A 17,904-nucleotide genomic window follows, 5' to 3' on the forward strand; every position below is an offset into this window, starting at 1 on the left:
TTAAATATAATTTTTTACCAAAGGTCCTATTTCGAACTACGAAGGACCATATCTCGATTTTGGAGGCTAACTTCGAAAAACGGAGAAATCGCTTTTTAAACTATGACTCAATTTCTTAAAAAAAAAATTGGTTTGGTCCAATACCCAGAAAAAAAGTTGATTCTGCCGTACAGTGTTTTTATAATACCCCCCGAAAAAATTACACAGGTCCACAAAAAAAATCGATGATTGTCGATGAGGTTGATTTGACCAAACCTAGTCTGTTATATGTTTTTGGGGTCGCTGAATACGAATCTCCATTTTGCTCCATCACGTCTGTATTTTTTGTCTAACCTCAGAAAACATCTCGGAGTTTTTTGAGGTTAGGATCTCTGTTGAAACTTAGTTGAATTATGTCTACAGATTTTTCTCTGCATAAATAACAGCATGATAATTGCAAATTTTAAAAATATCAGCATAATATTTAGTAATGGTAAATGATTCCTATCGAAGTCGCTCCTCAACGGAACATAAGAAGGTTTGTATTTAAATTTTTTGCTTCACAGAAAATTCAACGATATTTTTAGCTTAGAAAGAACGCCATGCCCATAATTTTAAACTTTAGTTTTACGAATTCCGGCTCGTTCCCTTCTAAGAATAATCCCAATTTTAGCATTTATATACTCAACTACAATAAATTTTCAGACAATGCTTTATAACGCTATGGGATTCTAAGAACATACTAAATATGTAGTAACTCGCGTTCTTCAAATTATTGCAACATACTTTGGACGAAACGAAATCAAACCATGCGTAACAGCTTAAAAAAAAAATAAAAATAAAAATAAGAACATAGCTAAGTACCGAAGTAACTAAAACAAAGTATTAACTACTAAATACGCATGCAAATAAGTAAGTAAATGTGTGGGTAAGTAAGCTGTGCTGAAGTCAATGATGGTGGCCCAGGCGTAACGCATCCGCGCCGCCGGTAGACGCATACAAATCGTCGCCCAGTCGCCGTCAAAGTTGTTTAATCGCCAAAGGCCGCATCGGAACGGTTGAGGAAGAAGAAACAGAAGTAGAAGCTAAAGATTCGCGGACTCCAACGACGTTGATCAACAAAGCATGACGAAGAAAAGGGTGATGCGAGTAAAGCGTTTAGGCGGCGTATGTCTGTGTGTGTTGTCTGCTTATGTCTGAACGTCTGTCTACTTAACACTTAACGCGTCGCAAAAAGAAATACTTAAAAAACAAAAAAAAAACAACAATAATCGACTTTGCTCATTAACAAAGGCAAGAGCAAAAACAGCAGCTACGACAAGTATAACAAAAAAAAAAGAAGACCTCAAAAACGCCAACACACAGTCATAAGAATAAAAGACATCAGCATACATACATATATAGTAGCTGGTAGTAGGTAGAGAGGTGATCATACCGAGTGCCGCCGAAGCAGAGTTGGGCGCAATAAAACAAAATTGGCGGTGACTTAATTATTATTATCTCTTTCTTACCTAGCTTTGCAACTTGGCTAGCAAGAGCTGAACGCTTCTTGCGAATTCTCTGAAACTTGGCAGGACCGGTTTTGGAATTTTGCCACTAAGAAAACCTTGCTGAGCATAACATCAGCTGTTGCAACGTAAGCGTGCACTATGAGCAGAGTAGCTAAGTACTTTAGATAAGTAACTTTACACTGAGCGCTGCTTTTTGTCTCAACTCATTTCCTTCTCATTGACTCTTTGGCATTGGCCACTAACTTGTTTGCTTGCTTACTTGCTAGCAACTCAACCAGCTAGTCAGCAGCCAAGTGTCTCACAGCCACTGCTATTTCGACAGTCTTAGCCTGGTCGATGTGACGACTACAACACAAACGCTTTGAGGTACGGTACGCGTGCGCACGTTGTCGTCGGACGGTTAAAAAGTTTTAGTACTTCGGTTTTATTGGTTTGCTAACAGAGTGTGTGCTGTGCGCGTATGTACATATGTAGTAGTGTATACGTGTGCTCGAATGTGGCTCCAAGTCGGAGACGGTGTACGGAACGAGTATATACAGCGTTGCAAAGGAAGTCGCATAGACAACGCAACGAAACAGAGAAGTGATAATTTTAATTTAAAAAAGATAATCAATAGAAATATATTTAGTCAAGAAAATTGAATAGAATACATATTGTATTAAACAAAGCGTGATACGAGGTAAATTATTGCAAAGGTATGTGACCATGCATGGAATGTGTATTCTAAATCAATAAAGTTTTCAATGGACGAGTATTGTACTGTGCATGTAGAGTTGATGGTAAAGTGAAGTGCGCGATAGCTCATACATACATATGTATGTATATACATTTCCCTTTGGAAAATAAGTTTTTTGTAAACGTCACGCACCGCACGACAGGAAGTCTCACAAATGCGTGCAAAGACTTACTGAAGTTGAAAAATCATTGCTATTGGCATTATTATTTATATTTATGAATGTGTGTGTAAGTGCATATACGCTTGTTGTTCTGGTTGTTGCTGCTGCTTGAATTGCTGTTGTTGTTTGCTTTGTTGTTAGCCTTGTACGCTGACATGCTATGAATGTTAGTGCAAACGGGTGGTTTCAAGCGATTTCATGGTGAATTTCTTTATGATAAACACATTGCGCTTGCGGTTTAGCCTAAATCTTCTGGCAAGACTTGACTTTGTTTATATAGTTTTTTTTTTTCTATAAAATGTAGTTTTTGATATTCCCTCAATAGCAAATAGTTGATGATGTCAGCCAGCTGTGTGTGTGTGTGTGTAAGGAAACATATGTTAATATGTAGCTGCAAAGTAATTAATTTAGCAGAAATTCGCCCTGCCGAACGAAAGACTTAAGCAACGAACCTGCGACACAACTACTTCATTAAAGGTGCTACGCAAATTCAAAATCACTTCTCTTTAAACACGTATGTGTATGCGTGCGCTTTGTTAGCTTATTTCGTTGCCTGGTATCTTTCATTTGGCACCGCACAACTATTTATTTATGAAATGCACGCCATTGCGGCCACCTCAGGCTGTCCGTGTAAATACATATACAAACAAAATTAATGTGGATGAAGAAGTTGGTGTATTTGATTTCATAACATTTACGCTTACTTCTCACCTCATAATATGTATGTACATACATCGCGCTCTTGACCAAATCCATAGCTATAGCAATAGTAACCAGCTATAATAAAAGCCAAAAAATATAGTGCCAAAAGCAGCGTTAATATGAAACAAACAAAAAAAAAAAACAAAAGACCTGAAAAGATCGCAGCAGTTGTACAATCACGAACCCCAACTTAAGTGACGGCTCAACCTCAATACGGCTTTGAAAAATTATGCAAAAGAAACAAAAACGCAAAGTTAATAAATAAAAGCACCCACGAAAGCAAATTGTGAAGAAGTAGAAAAAATTTGTAACAAAATGAAAAAAGTGGTCAACGAAAAGCGAAAAAACTAGATTGAATAGTGGTTTTGAAAAAATTTTTTTCTATGATATTTTAAGGGTATAAGCAACCAATTTTTTAAAATGATAAAATTGCACAATTGCAATTTTTAAACATTAATAAACGTCAGTTAAGGCACAAATATGTTATGGTTCAACAACAACAGTCAAAATAAAATAAGCAACTCGAAACAAAAAATCCATACCCTACTACTTCAACTACTTTTATATATGGTTCAAACAGCCAGCTAAATTGAGTAATTAAGCATTAAGGTGCTAATATCACTTTATTACGAAAAAATTATTTCACACCTTTGCTGTCAAATTAAAAAGCGCCGACTTTGATTCCAGTACTTTAAAAGTGCAAAGGCATTTTCTAGGCTTCATTTAAATTAAAAGCGAAAATTCGAAACCAAAGTTTTATATTGTTTTTTTTATAAAAGTATAGCTCACTATCTAAAAAGGCAGTCCAACTAAGTTTGAAACTTATTACAAGATTTACAAAAATTTGAATTTATAATTTTTTTTTAATCAAAATTTCAAACTTTTTATTCTTTAAAATGCAAGTTTTTAGAGTTTTTTTAAAGAAAATTTCAAGAATTGTCAAACATACTCGATAGCGAAAAAAATTGCCTAAGAGTAACTGTAAGTCCTAGCTACTTCAAATTTGAATGGAATGTTACTAAAATTTAATGGGCTACAAAATTGCATATTTTTTTTTTAAATTTTTGTAAAAAATTTTTGTACATCTGTTTAGAAAGTTTTAAATTTTGATCAAATTGTCGCATTTTTTAAGTTTTATACAAAGTTTGAAAAACATGGTTTTTCTTATAAAGTGAGCTGTTTTTTCATAAAAAAATAAAAAACATTAAATAAACAAAAAAAACCAAAATTCGGTAAAATATCACATCCCTATTTATTTTCCCGACACGGCACGCAGATGAAGCATTAATAAATGATGTTATGTTTTTAAGGATATTAAGAAAAAATAAATAAAATAAAAAAAATTCCTTTTAAATTTATAAACTACTTTTGCGACAAAATCTAATATCTAACAGTATATTAAGGCTTTTAAGTGAAAAATTAAAAAAAATTCTCTTTGGAGTTTTGAATTGCTTTCATTTTTGACCTAAAATTAGTATGCAACGCCATTTTTAAAAAGCTTTAAATAAACATTTTTGCTATTCTCTCAATAAGGGATCCATTTTGTTGTCGAAAGTACCAAAAAACACATTTTAAATTATTTTTAAAAAGTTCATTGGGTGCTGTTTTCAGACCAATAAATACAAAAAAAAAAATTGAAAACCCCATATTTTTGAGAATCACTCGAAAGGCCAAAGCAATTTATTTATCCACCGTTAATTATTTTTCCTAAATTTTCTTTATCTCAAGAGCTCTAAAATAATGTTAAATTTATTACGCACGTTTTTGTCGTTTTCGAGATATTCGATTTTTTTTCACAAAAAAAGTTCACTTTCCACACTTTGTGCCGCTAATTTGACTAGGACTTCCATATCGGTTTTGTAGACCTTGATCTTCCCGCAACCACAGTTAACCTTTTTATCGCGCAGGTATGAATAACCTTAGCCTTGTCACAGGTAAATTACATACATACGCCTGTAACTATCCAGCACCTGTACAAAGTGAAGGCGGATCTCCTTTTATAATTCAATTGCAGCGCTAAATAATTGCGCTAATGTCTGTTGGACCGACTACGGCTTCTATCTTCTTTATTGTTTTCATCTATATAAAATAATATCGAGTCTAGACTTCGGGCGTGTTGACCTTTCCCCCCATCGATTTTTGCAGCTTGGAAATCGCGCTTTCCACACAAATCAAAACATCTTTACTAAGTCCACCTGAGATGACCAAATAATGCGTCGTTTGGTATGTCAGAATTGGTAGGAGGTTTAAGATGGGTGCGCTCGAGCCCTGTGTTCAGCCGTAATAATCTCAACAGACGGTTTTTGCTGGGCTTAATACGCGCGGACATATGCAACTTGGTTTTTGTGCTGCATACCTGATGGTTCGTTCAGATTTTGAGAGAGGAACTTGAGCTTGTACTTTCCGTAATATAGCATGCCATGACTTTTAGCTGGTCCGTGGGGTTGTACTTATTGTGGGTTTTTCATTGCGGCTTTTATCAGCCGTAGGAAAACTGGGTGGAGCTTATAACATTGAGTTTGTGAGGACGGTAAACTATCGAGCTAAAATATACAGATACATATATATAAAGCAATATAAATTTGAAAAATATAAAACAATAATACCAAGCGTATTAATTAGCTACAATATTGGGATATTATGACATAGAAACAGCTTCTCAAATAATTTAGGAATCAAAAGACATACCACAGTTACATACAAATGTATATCGAAAACCAGCGTTGCAAAAATATTGCAATAGCTCACACCATTTTCAAATATATTTCTGCATATTTATTTGGCAGCGATACCTATAACTACCTACGTTAACCACCTCTAACAAGGAACTGAAAATAAAATCGAAAAAATATATTGCACGCAACAGCTGAAACAACAATTAAATATGTGCAACAATAAAATAAAATAAAAAATTCAACAGCAACAAAATTAATTTATATTTGGCCAAATTTTAATTAGATTACATAAAAATCAACACGTCCGATTAGTAAAAGGAGCGGTCATAAAGCAGTGAACAAGCATAAAATTGGCAGCGCAATAAAAACAATACAAAAATAGCAGAGACGGGTAAGTTGATGCAACTAATTAATGCAAACAGATATTGATTTTGTGAACCAAAAACACATTTTCTTTATTGCTTATTAATAATTGGGGTATCCGCAACGATGTCGTCACTTTTGTCACTTTTTTTTGTAGCATTGTGAAAATTCATAATATTACTTTTGTGGTACCTTGCAAATCCTTTAATATATTTTTGGCCGTCTAAAGTTTACGGCATACAACAATACGACACTTGCGACACCATTGTGAATACACCAAATATTATTTTTGTAAATATTGCTTTTACTACTTTTGTGAGCATCTAATGTCTATGTATAAGCTACGCTGTTAACCATAGTTATATCCATGGGTTATCAGCCAATGTTAAATGTCACTCTACGCCTACTCGCAGTTGCTGTCGTTGACTGTGCTGCTCGCATAATTACAAAATTGAGTTCAAACACAACAGTTCAACATTATTAATTAATTTTCAGGTTTTCTTCCAATCACTGGTCTATTAGACAAGCTACACATTAATAATGCCATATTGATTATATCATCTTGCTATGTGGGTGCATAAGTTCATGGAAGTTCGTTGCTTAAGTCTTTTATTTGAGAGAGTGGAAGTGGCTGTTTTGTAGAAGATATATCTACATACAAACATACTATTTATTAAATGAAATAAATACTTACAATAAAATCAACAATATGCTTAGACTTTTTTTTAACAATTTTTCGATTGTAAATATTTGGAATTTTAAGTAAATATTAGAGAAAAAATTTAGTAAACTGTTAAAAAATTAAAACTAGCCTTTCAAAACAACTCCACACAAATATTTTAATACTATTCTCCATTTTTGCCTCAACGTATAAATTAAAATGGACAACGATTCGTTCGACTAATTACCTGAAACTGTTTACCCAGTAGCTTATAGCCATTAACTAAGAAGCTTAAGACGCATAAGAATAAATGTACAATGTATTTACGCTTCAAAATATTTGCGCTTAATGAATGTACATTAGGGTGGAGCGAAAAAAATTTCCATGATCACTTATATACTTACGGTCGCTCCAATAGGCTTAAAGTTTCGAAAAAATCTCTAAATTATGGTTGTTTTATACTTTTTTGTAAAAGATTTTCTAGATGGAGTTTGAGTATGAAGTTTTGTAGTGATTTTTTTAATATAATAAAGTGCAAGTTTCAAGTTGCGAAAAAATAGGGAGGAACGAAAAAAAAAATAATTTTCCATTTCGTAATTGTAATCGTGCGGAAAAGTTGCGTAACATGATTCGCACATTGAACCGTTTTCCGATCGAATAATATTTACGGTTGTCCCAAGAGCCTTAATGCTTCGAAAAAGGCTTTCAAATTATGGTTATTTCAAACTAACTTTTTTTTTTAAATAAAAAGCAAGTTTCAGGTTGGTAAAAAATTGCGTTGATATTTGGTCTTTTTTTTGCTGACAGTGTCCTCCATATACAAAAAAAAATTGTCGAACATACTTTATGTAAGAAAACTTTCAGCAAAAAAATAAAAAAAATACAAAAATCAACGCGACCTTTTAGCAATTTGAAACTTGCACTTCAATTGTTAAAATAAAAAAAAGATTATAGAAGAACCATAAATTGAAATATTTTTCGAAACTTTAAGACCCTTTAACGATCTTACACGGTTGAATATGAATATGATTTTTTCACTCCACCCCAATGTACATATATGTATATGCATATTTATGTACATATGTAACCAAACTAGTATAAGACGACTGAATACTCTTCAGAATAAAAAAATGAACGATGATTCAACCATCTGTTAAATTAATAAATGTGCTACTCCATTCACTTCGTCACCTACGTGTGCTTACATAAGATTTATGTATACATACATATATATTGCAAGCATGTATGCACGTATACTTGTGCGTAACATATTTCGCATACGCAATAAAATATTCTCAGCAAAAATCAGTTGTCATGCCTCTAGATATTTAATTATTCAACATTGTTCTTATGTGTGGGTTATTTAAATGACTGTTGACGAGCAAAAGATGACTTCATGAATTGAAGATCAGCTCTGAAGATAAATAATGTGCGCGTCGAAAGTCAAATGTGTGTATGCGTATACGTATATTTGCTCCTATTAGGCTGCATATTTACCCTGTAGGGAAATATTTACTCTGAGTCTCTATCGAACTGATGCACGGTTGGTGAGTTTCTGGCAGCAGCAATACAGTCTGATTTTTTACAAAATTATATATTTTCTTATTTTTTTTGTTTACCAAAAAGTGTACTAAAATATGTTTTAGTTATAGATTTAATTATTCAAACATATTAAAAATACACATTGCTGATATAATTAATAATTAAACCAATTTTTCGAGTATTTTGGGGAACGATTTTATAATGCTGAAACATAGCTCATTGAGTGGTCGGTCACCGATACGTTGAGAGTAATTGTAAAGCGAACGAGTTACGAGGACCATCCACATTCCTTTTTGGGAAAGCAAATTACAGACTTACCAAGGGCAGCTTTTCTCTAATTTTTTGAATTTCAATTAGGGTATTCAAAAGACGTGTTAACCGTCGTAAAATCTTAAACCTCACATTTTGTTGTGTAAAATAACAATTAACATAGTTTTAGCGAGTGCTAATTACATATTTATTTTATCAGTTTATAAATATTTCGGTGTAGTTAGAAATCCTCTAAAATCATTTTAATCATTATTTTACATACAAAAAAGTTAAGCTTAAGATTGAGATTAACGCGTCTTGTGAATCTCCTAAATATTTCAGCAATTTCCTATTGGCCATTTGTGAATGTTCGATTTTTTCATATATGTATGTGTGTTTGTACGTGCGAAAAAAAACTCGCAAAAAACTGGATTTCTGAAGACCCAACTCGCCGTCGACAAACGTTGCTTACTCGGCGGTTGTCGCAGAAGGCGTAAAAAGTCAGTTTGCCGATTCACAGAAAAAAAAAAATGACGTCAAACCTGTGAGCAAATGAAGAAAAAGTTTGTATGCATGAGCTGATGTGCATTTGAACTAATAAATTTGCTGATTAGTTTTTGGTTAGTGTATTACACACACACATGCATACACATATACACATATAAACCTTACGCTTATTTAAGTTATGAAGAAATGCTTTTTAATTTCTCAACCAGCACCAAATGTGAAAAATGAAATATTACAGCATTTTTTTTTTTTGGCAAACAACATTACTACACATTCGATGTTTAACCCGCTGAAATTATTTCATTTAATTTATTGACTCGATTTTGATTGCATTTTGTTGCCTTACTTGCTGCCGTCACGCCCATGCCGAGAAATTGCCTAAAACGGCAGTTACTTGGCTTCTTTCATATAAGCATTAACCTGTTTTTCAAGGTTATAGCAACAAAAAAAAAAAAAAACCAACAACAACAAAAGTTTGCTTTTTTCAATTGCTTTACTTGACTGTTGCTAGCAAATTGGCGATTGTGCAAAATACAGATACGAATTCGATGGTGAATACGAAAAGCGATGGGGATGCCGGCTTCATTGCATACAATTGTCTTTTGAGCAGCAGAAAAAAAGCTAAGAGCAAAAAATTAAAAATATTTAAGTAAAAAGAGCAATATAAGTAAAATGTACCACAGCGATGAATGTGGTACGCCAGCATTAAGATGCTGTAAGCCAGCAACTGCAATGCTTAAAAGTTAACGCGTGAAAGTTATTGCATCATCATCATCATCCACATTATAACCATCGCCAATCGCGCTGTGACATTTTTATATTGACACCTAGCGGCCTTGAAATTCAAAAGTGATGATGTGAATGTGCATGTGCACATATGCTTGTACATACCTACATATGTAAGTATGAGTGCAAGTGAGTGCATATGAATTTCATGTAAAATGACACCAAGTAATTAAACACGCTGCTTAGAGTGGATTAAGTGAGGTAGCATTATTTGTCATATTTTCCAATGGAAGCTAATTTCCTAAGAAAGAGTGAGCGTTGTCATGGAAAAAAGCACAAAAGAAAACCGAGAAAAATCTCCGCTGTCAACGCACCCCAATCCTAGTAATCATAAAATTTTCCGTCTCGGTAGTTATGCATTTCAAATGCATTTCAAATGCAATAAAAGGACGCGCGCGCGCCAGCCATCGCCTTGTCGGTCTTCTTTGTCAACTACGCTTGACTGCTGACATGCTGCTGACAGTGGTTTTTGGTTTGGTCTTTTATGTTCCAGCAACACCTTTTTCCTATGGTTCACTTTTAGTCCGTATTTTTTTATTTATTTTTTGTTTAATGCTTATGTTCGCTATCATAGCTGAGAATCGTCATTCGGTAGCCTCACAGTAAATGCAATGTAGGTATGTACATACGTGCTCTATGCGATCGTTCATCGCACCCGGTCACACTACATCATTTTAATGTGGGGGCTACTTCTACTTGATGTTCGTTCAAGGTAGATGAAATGCGGAAGTGTTTTTCATGGCGAAATATTGAAAAGTACTTTTTTTGTAAATATGTCTACTGTGGTGATCGACCTATTGGCAATGAGCCAATATTTAGGCTTTCTAAGTCTCCTGACCAACCTGCCTCTTTTGCAGTTATTTTATTATAAAACAAAATTTATTCGACAAGTTCTCATATTTATGAAAATGCTTTTATGGAAAAGCCAAAATAATTTAAATAAGTAAATATTATACATCTTTATGTAAGACTTCTTCCACGACTTCTGAATCCAGGGGAATTTGAACCACGTGCAAATTGGTTTGCTAACTTTTCATTGTAAAATTAAGGGCAACTATTTATTTATTTTATTCTACATAAATATGTATGTATATATATTAGGCAGTAGCGCAAAAAAATGTTCGCCATACACCCCTGAGTCTAAAGTATTTTGGCATGGCAAATGCCAAACGTAGGGGCCGCCTTTTTTAAACTTTTCGTCATATCTTCGGCATCTACCGTCTGATCTTAAAATATGATATATTGATGTTCTTATCACGAGGAGAAAATTTTTTGTTCAAAGTTCATTGACCTCAGGTACCCCGTTGTAGTACTTACCCACCAGATCTCAGTTCATACCACTCTAATTTCAGTAAATTAAATAGCGCCAAAAATCAATAAACCTTTGCTAAGGAAGTTTTTCGATTCGAAGGCGATTTCGAATTTTTTGGCCGAATGTTGGCTTCGCATTTTGTACTTTACCGTCATTCGGTATTTACAGCCGGATATTAAAGCGATGTTCTTACTGCGAGGGGAAAATTTGTTTGTTCCAAAGTTCATTGATCTTAAGTATGGTAGACTAACCTAAAATGTAATGACACGTTACAGAATCTCCCTACAGGTTAGCGAACGTTGGGACAACACTAAGTCACATACCCAAAATGCTTTTAAGATGGGTTCTTACAGGCCACTACTTGAACGAACTTAACGCGATGAGACTAAACATTTCATCTGATCCTTTATGCCGCAATTGGTTCATAATGAGATAGGACCACATTACAATTTTCCAATAGGTTATTCAGCTTTCGTAGGGCTGAGTTTGAAGTAACTTAGCTCGAACATCTTAACCAACGCTGGGAAGCTCTCGGATCTTGGTATAAGTCACTTTTATAACTTTGTGAATGACTAAGGGTGTGGTTCGTATCACGAAATACACCCTCTATAATGTCCAATTTTGTACCGGGGTCAACCAACTCAACCTAGTAGCATAACCTTTGCAATATTATATTCTAATACGCTGTTGACTTCAATCAAGTAATTTGATTAAGTATTGGAAGCTAAGTAACAGTCAACTACAGTTTTGCTTAACAAATTAGATTAACATAAATGTACATAAGTAATTACTCATTACACACTTAATTATTCAAAAACTATTTTAATATTTAGTTTGTTTTAATAGCTGACCGTAAATATTTTGATACTTGAGTAAACAAATCAACAAATTAGCTCTTTAAATAGTAATTTGTCAAACCATTTGACGAACATTCATATGTACATACTTACATAGGTATATACATATATATATATCTTTATGAAAAGAAAGAAATGATGCCATGTCAAATAATTGTTAATTACACAGACATTATACTCACATAAAGCGGATGAAGAAATTGGAAGAAATTGGACGATTATACATCGATGGGAGCCCTCTGGCATGAAAAGAAAAATAATTAACCAGTAAGCAACCTCAAAAGCCATTTGCAAGTGGTACAGAAATGTTTGGACTTCAATGCGATTATTAGCCCATTGCCGCTGACCCTTCTCATTACGGCCATCTGTAGCTGCCAGTTCTAGCTATGTATTCTTTTCGCGTTGTGACCCACCACTAGGTTACGCTTGTTGAGCGATAATCAATCAACATTTTTCAAAGGTACCTGTACAAGTACATTAGGGTGGTCCTTAAATGTAGGAAGCAAATTTTTTACCTCGGATTTTCTAAGCCTCAACCCCTACGTCGCGTGCCACTATAGTCGAAGATATGACATATAAATTTTGGTCCCGATTGTAGACGGTTGAGGCGTGTCGCACAAGAAATTAAAATTAATTATTTTTCCCGCCTAATACCCAAAATCGATACTACCATAGTCGAAGATATCACATAAAAATTTTGGTCCGGATTTAAGTCGGTTAAGGTGAGTCACACAGGGGCCAAATTCCAGATTACCCTATGAGGACGTTTTAACCGACTCCAATCGGAACTAAAATTTACATGTTATATCTCCGACTTTAGTAGTATTGATTTTGGTCTTTGACCCCCCCTTGCGACATGCCTTAAACGACTCGATGAAACCTAAAAAAAATCCTTCGTTTGATTTTAAGGACCACCCTAGAGTACATATACATATGCATGTATATAATTTAGATACGTAAAACGCTTTGTTGAGGCCAATAATGAGCACAGGAAAAATTTGAAATAATTACTTTTTTCGTTTGCTGGGCGTACGCGAACGCAGTTAGTGTGCGCACAAAGGCTGTAAGAAATGATAAATGCAATTAGTAGTACATACCTTTGTTCGAGTATGCGCTGATATGTTTGTACTCATATTTCAATAGACTTCTTCCTTTTTCGATAACTGTTTGACGCCTTCAATGCATCAGCGCGTGTTAATTACTTAACCTGAAATAAAAATCAAGCGGTTAAATAACTACAAAGTCTATCATTGCATTTCATTGTGGAAGCTTCACGATATCGTGAGATATGCACATAAGTAGTAGTTGTGGAGATTCAAAGACTGAACAGCTTAAAGAAATGATGAGTTGCACCACACCGTCATAAACGACAATATTGTGAATACTTAAGGCTACTCAGCACCTCAAAATTCTACATATAATATTTAAGAATATTTTGAAAATAAATTTAAAGAATTTTATTGTTTTAAATTTAATAAATTGCATAAATATTTTACAATAAAAAGAAGGTGGCAAGCCTATTTAAAAATATACCAGAATGAAGAGTACTTATTTTTTAGAGTAGACACACACACACACATACAAAAAGTGCTCATTGAAATTAACAATATAAAAAGTTGTGCAAAAAAAAAAAACCTGGCAACCTTGGCCAATAATACCTTTAACTATAAGTTCTCAAATATACCTTTCATTTGATACTAATTTAAAAAAAAAAATTAAATAAATATACGATGGAAAATACGTGGCATTGCTATTAAAAATATTTGTGAATTTATGATTTTTTAAATGCTTTACGTTTGGTAAATCTGAATACACCTATCAAGATAGCCCTAAAATGCAAAACAATATCTGAATACAAAATTTCAGTAAATCGTTAGAATTGCTTGCTTAACCCTTCACCACGTATCTCTTATATTATTCACACAAATACTTGCGGCCCATCTAGAAGAGAATCTCCAGAAAATCAAAAAATCACCGTAAATATCATGTTAAGCTTCCAGATTTCTGAATAGGTGGCCGACATATCAGGCCAGCGACAATCAAGGCTCTCGGATCGCTTATGGTACGATAGAAACAGGTCGGGGAATGCCAGACCTCTTTTTAGATTACTTACAATTCAACTAACTTTGGTCGCAGGACACAGTGATGTCGCAGGAAACTCCAGACAGCACTGATGAGCTTCTGCAGCTGGCTAAGTGCCAACTCTCGGTTCTGACCGTGCACTGGCTATTAGTAGCCCCTGCAGTATGGCTTAATATCGTTCTTTTTGGAGCAAGACGAGATGGAATCGTCTCAACATTACCTCCTCAGCTGCTCTGCTTTCACTAGATACTACCATTTCGGCTCGTATTTATTCAACACTTTCTAGAAACTCTCTGAAGCCGACATAAGCTGCTTGCAGAGCTTAATTTTTTTAGCACCCGGTGAGTTTCTCAACAAGTTAATACGGATAACCTGGCAATATCGTACCAGGATAAATTTTTAACGTGGCAACACAAAAGATACGTGAAGATATATCTAAGTGAACCCTTCGCGTGGCTGAAACTGAACCTTATCTAGGTAACTCATTTTCACCTTGATCTACATTTGCAATTAGGCAAACATTTTCGGAGCCGTCTTGATGCGCTTACAGAAGTGGAAGGGTCTAATCGTATAGTTTACATCAATACTGTACAGCTATCGTTTGGATATCCGTTGGACTTGTCGTCCAATCGAGTGGCATTTTATACCTCTAACCCTTGGCCTGTGACTGCCGAATATGAAAAATTCAGATAAATATATTCCCAATTGACCTAAATATTTTGTTTATTTTATCTCTTCCGCTTTGCGGCGTCCCGCAAACTGCTAATTCCAACAGTTACCGTCTTTTTAAAATTATGTCTACTTTCTTCTCTATACCACTTTGTAATTAGCCAACACCCTCTGGGTTTTATTGAATATTCACTTCAGGCGTTAGCTGGCAACCACCTCTTCTTCACCTCTACACTACAATCGCTCAGCGCTTTAATTTGTTTGTGTTTTGTAAAATTTTCTCCCAAATTAGTTGCTTTTTGTTTTAGGGGTTTTGGGTTTTTTTTTTAAATTATTTTTCTCTGCAGCTAATTTGAGGTTTGATTTAGAATCTTTAATTAGAATTCCTTCCGGCTGTGGTCAACACAAATTAGCCGTTGGGAGGCTACATGCATACATATATATGCATGTATATATACAATGTCATGAGTTGTTACCCATATTAAGGTATTTATGTACATTAGGGTGCACATTAGCCATACAAAAAAAAAATATCGGTGCTGTTTTTCTATCGGAATTATAAAATCTACTATACATTATCTTTTTTATTTTTCTATAGGAATTATAAAATCTACTATACACTATCGCCAAAACAGATCGCGAAAATTTGCAGATTGCCGTGAGCTGGACCGATTTTTAACAAATAAGCTTAGTTTTAAAAAATTTTTTTTTTTTTCAAAAAATTGCCACAGATGATAAAAAAGTTCACGCTTAAAAGATATACATACAAATTTTTACAAAATTTTATAAATGGAATTAAAAAAATTTTTGTAGATGCATATATAAAAATCGGTCCAGCTCACGTGAATACTAATAATTTTCTGAAGCACCGGTGGAATTCCGGTGGAAAAACACTATTGTTTTTGGTGAGGCACCCTAATCTATGCAAGTGTAGATGTGTGAAATAGACTATTGAAAATGATCATTGTTACCACTTGCTGCTGCACGTGCATAGAAGAAACATTAGCATAGCCACATTGCTGGAAGTATTTTGTTAAACTTATTTATGCTTAGGAGTACGGGGTGGGCCAAATAAGACACACCAATTTCACCCCGCCAAGCGATTAGAAACAGTACACAGATGTTTTCAAGTTTATCAGACTTTTTCAATTTTGATAAAATTTTTTTTATAAAAATATTGTTCATTCAGTAACATAAACCATCAAAAAGCTTTGAATTTTGTGGAAAAATTGCGAGAATTCAACCAATTTAAAAAAAATTATCATTGAAATTTCAAGCTTTTTATTTAATAAGAATTTTTAGAATTTTTTTGGGGATGCAGGTTTATAGCCCATTAAATTTCACTAATCGAAATACAAAAAAAAATGGGATAAACTTGAAAATGTAAACATGTGAATATGTACTGTTTTTAATCGCTTAGCGGCTTACTGTAGTATATTTCTGGACGGAAGTCGATTTGACTGCAAGCATATTCTTATTTAATGAGTTTTTACTTACTTTCTCTAAAAAGAAATTGTTCGCTGTTGGAAATTATGATTAATAATATTTTCTGATAGTTTTGTTTTAATGCCCGTTTCTTAATAATGTGTAATTTGTATACATAGGAGCTATGTATAATCAACACTTACGAACTTTGACTTGTACATATGTATGTAGTGTGCATGCATGTTGATATTCTAAATTTATGTTCCACTTAGAAAACAAATTACTTTGGGTGAAAGCTATTCAAAATCGTGATTGCAATAGTGGGGCTAGTAAATTAAATACATTCTCAGCTACATAGGTAGAAGCCCAAGAATTTAATGCTTATTTGCTGCTTTTAAGCACTTGGACATAAATACATACGTACGCAAGTACGCTATGATATCAAATTTTCACAAAAGTATTTCAGAAATACCAGACTTCTTAGTGAAAGTTTTAGAACCAGACGTGATTTAATGAAGCAGAAGCTCGTTAATAACAGCTGCGGCAAAATTTGTCTGACCTTTTTTATGCTTTATGCTTGTGACTGTAAATATGAAGTTAGATACATATATGTACATATTTTCATATCTCTTATGGATTATTATCTGATTTAAGTACCACACTAAAAACTGTGAGTAAAAATTAAAAGCTTATTTTATCTTTCATTGGTATCGATCAGTAAAATATACATACTTATATTTATGTATGTATACATAAGATTAAATATATTCAGGAGAGATTTTAAATTGTGACTCACTCCGGTGGCTGAGAGAGCTTTGAAATGTAGCAATTAAACATCAGCGGGGAGAGAACACCACCGTGTGGAATCCCCTGCACAATTTTCCTCGGCTTGCTGACCAATTTCGACCACTGAGAAACTGGGAGATAGGAAGCCTGAATGTCTTCTAGTGGCGTGGAGTGACTGACAGTATCAAATGCCTTTGATAGATCCAACGCTACTAGGACTGTTCTCTTACAGGGCGATTTCGGTTAAGGCCACGAGTTATCCGGTTTCCCCGGTTTAATCAGTGGGACCACCCTCGCAATTTTCTAGATGTCCGGATTGATGAAAGTGGCCATAGACAAGTTGATGACCTTTTTCAGCATCAGCATGCATATTCAGTCACTCGATGTTCGGCTTTATCCGCGGGAACTTCTTCCGCTTGTGTCGCGTTTATCAGCTAGGACAGACGCTTCGACAGGAAAATTCGGACGGAGATCCATAACGCAAACAGGTGGAATGAAGCGGGCTGTAGCAGCAGCGACAACTGGCAGAACTTGTTTTTTTTTTTTTTAACACGACGATGAACACGAAGACAACCACAAATAAGAGGACCAACACGAATATATGAACACAAATACGAATACGAAGATGAATATGAACACGAACATGAATGCGAACATTAAAATGAAAACGAATACGAAGACGAAGAGAGGTCGAATACGAATACGAAGACGAATTCGAATCCGAATACAATGATGATGTTGACTATGGAATACGAAAACAAATGTGAAGATGTATATCCAGATGAATTCGAGAACGAGGACGAGGACAAGGACGACAACGACGATGAATATACGAAGAAGACGACGAATACGAAGATGATTGCGAAGACGAATACAAAAATAGAACTGAAGCGAATATGAAG

The 17,904-nt window shown here is 34.4% G+C and overlaps 1 protein-coding gene across 1 annotated transcript in view; it reads left to right on the plus strand.

The window, feature by feature from the left end:
* Positions 1 to 1,782: 1,782 nt before the first annotated feature.
* LOC118743092 overlaps positions 1,783 to 17,904 on the plus strand; it is a gene marked incomplete in the record, with an annotated part of 113,928 nt that continues 97,806 nt past the window's right edge. The window contains 2 exon segments of the mRNA XM_036475591.1: positions 1,783 to 2,185; positions 5,875 to 6,154.

Source organism: Rhagoletis pomonella, unplaced genomic scaffold (genome assembly GCF_013731165.1).
Source record: "Rhagoletis pomonella isolate Grant_MI unplaced genomic scaffold, Rhpom_1.0 Rhpom_scaffold_00007, whole genome shotgun sequence".
Lineage (NCBI taxonomy): Eukaryota > Metazoa > Arthropoda > Insecta > Diptera > Tephritidae > Rhagoletis > Rhagoletis pomonella.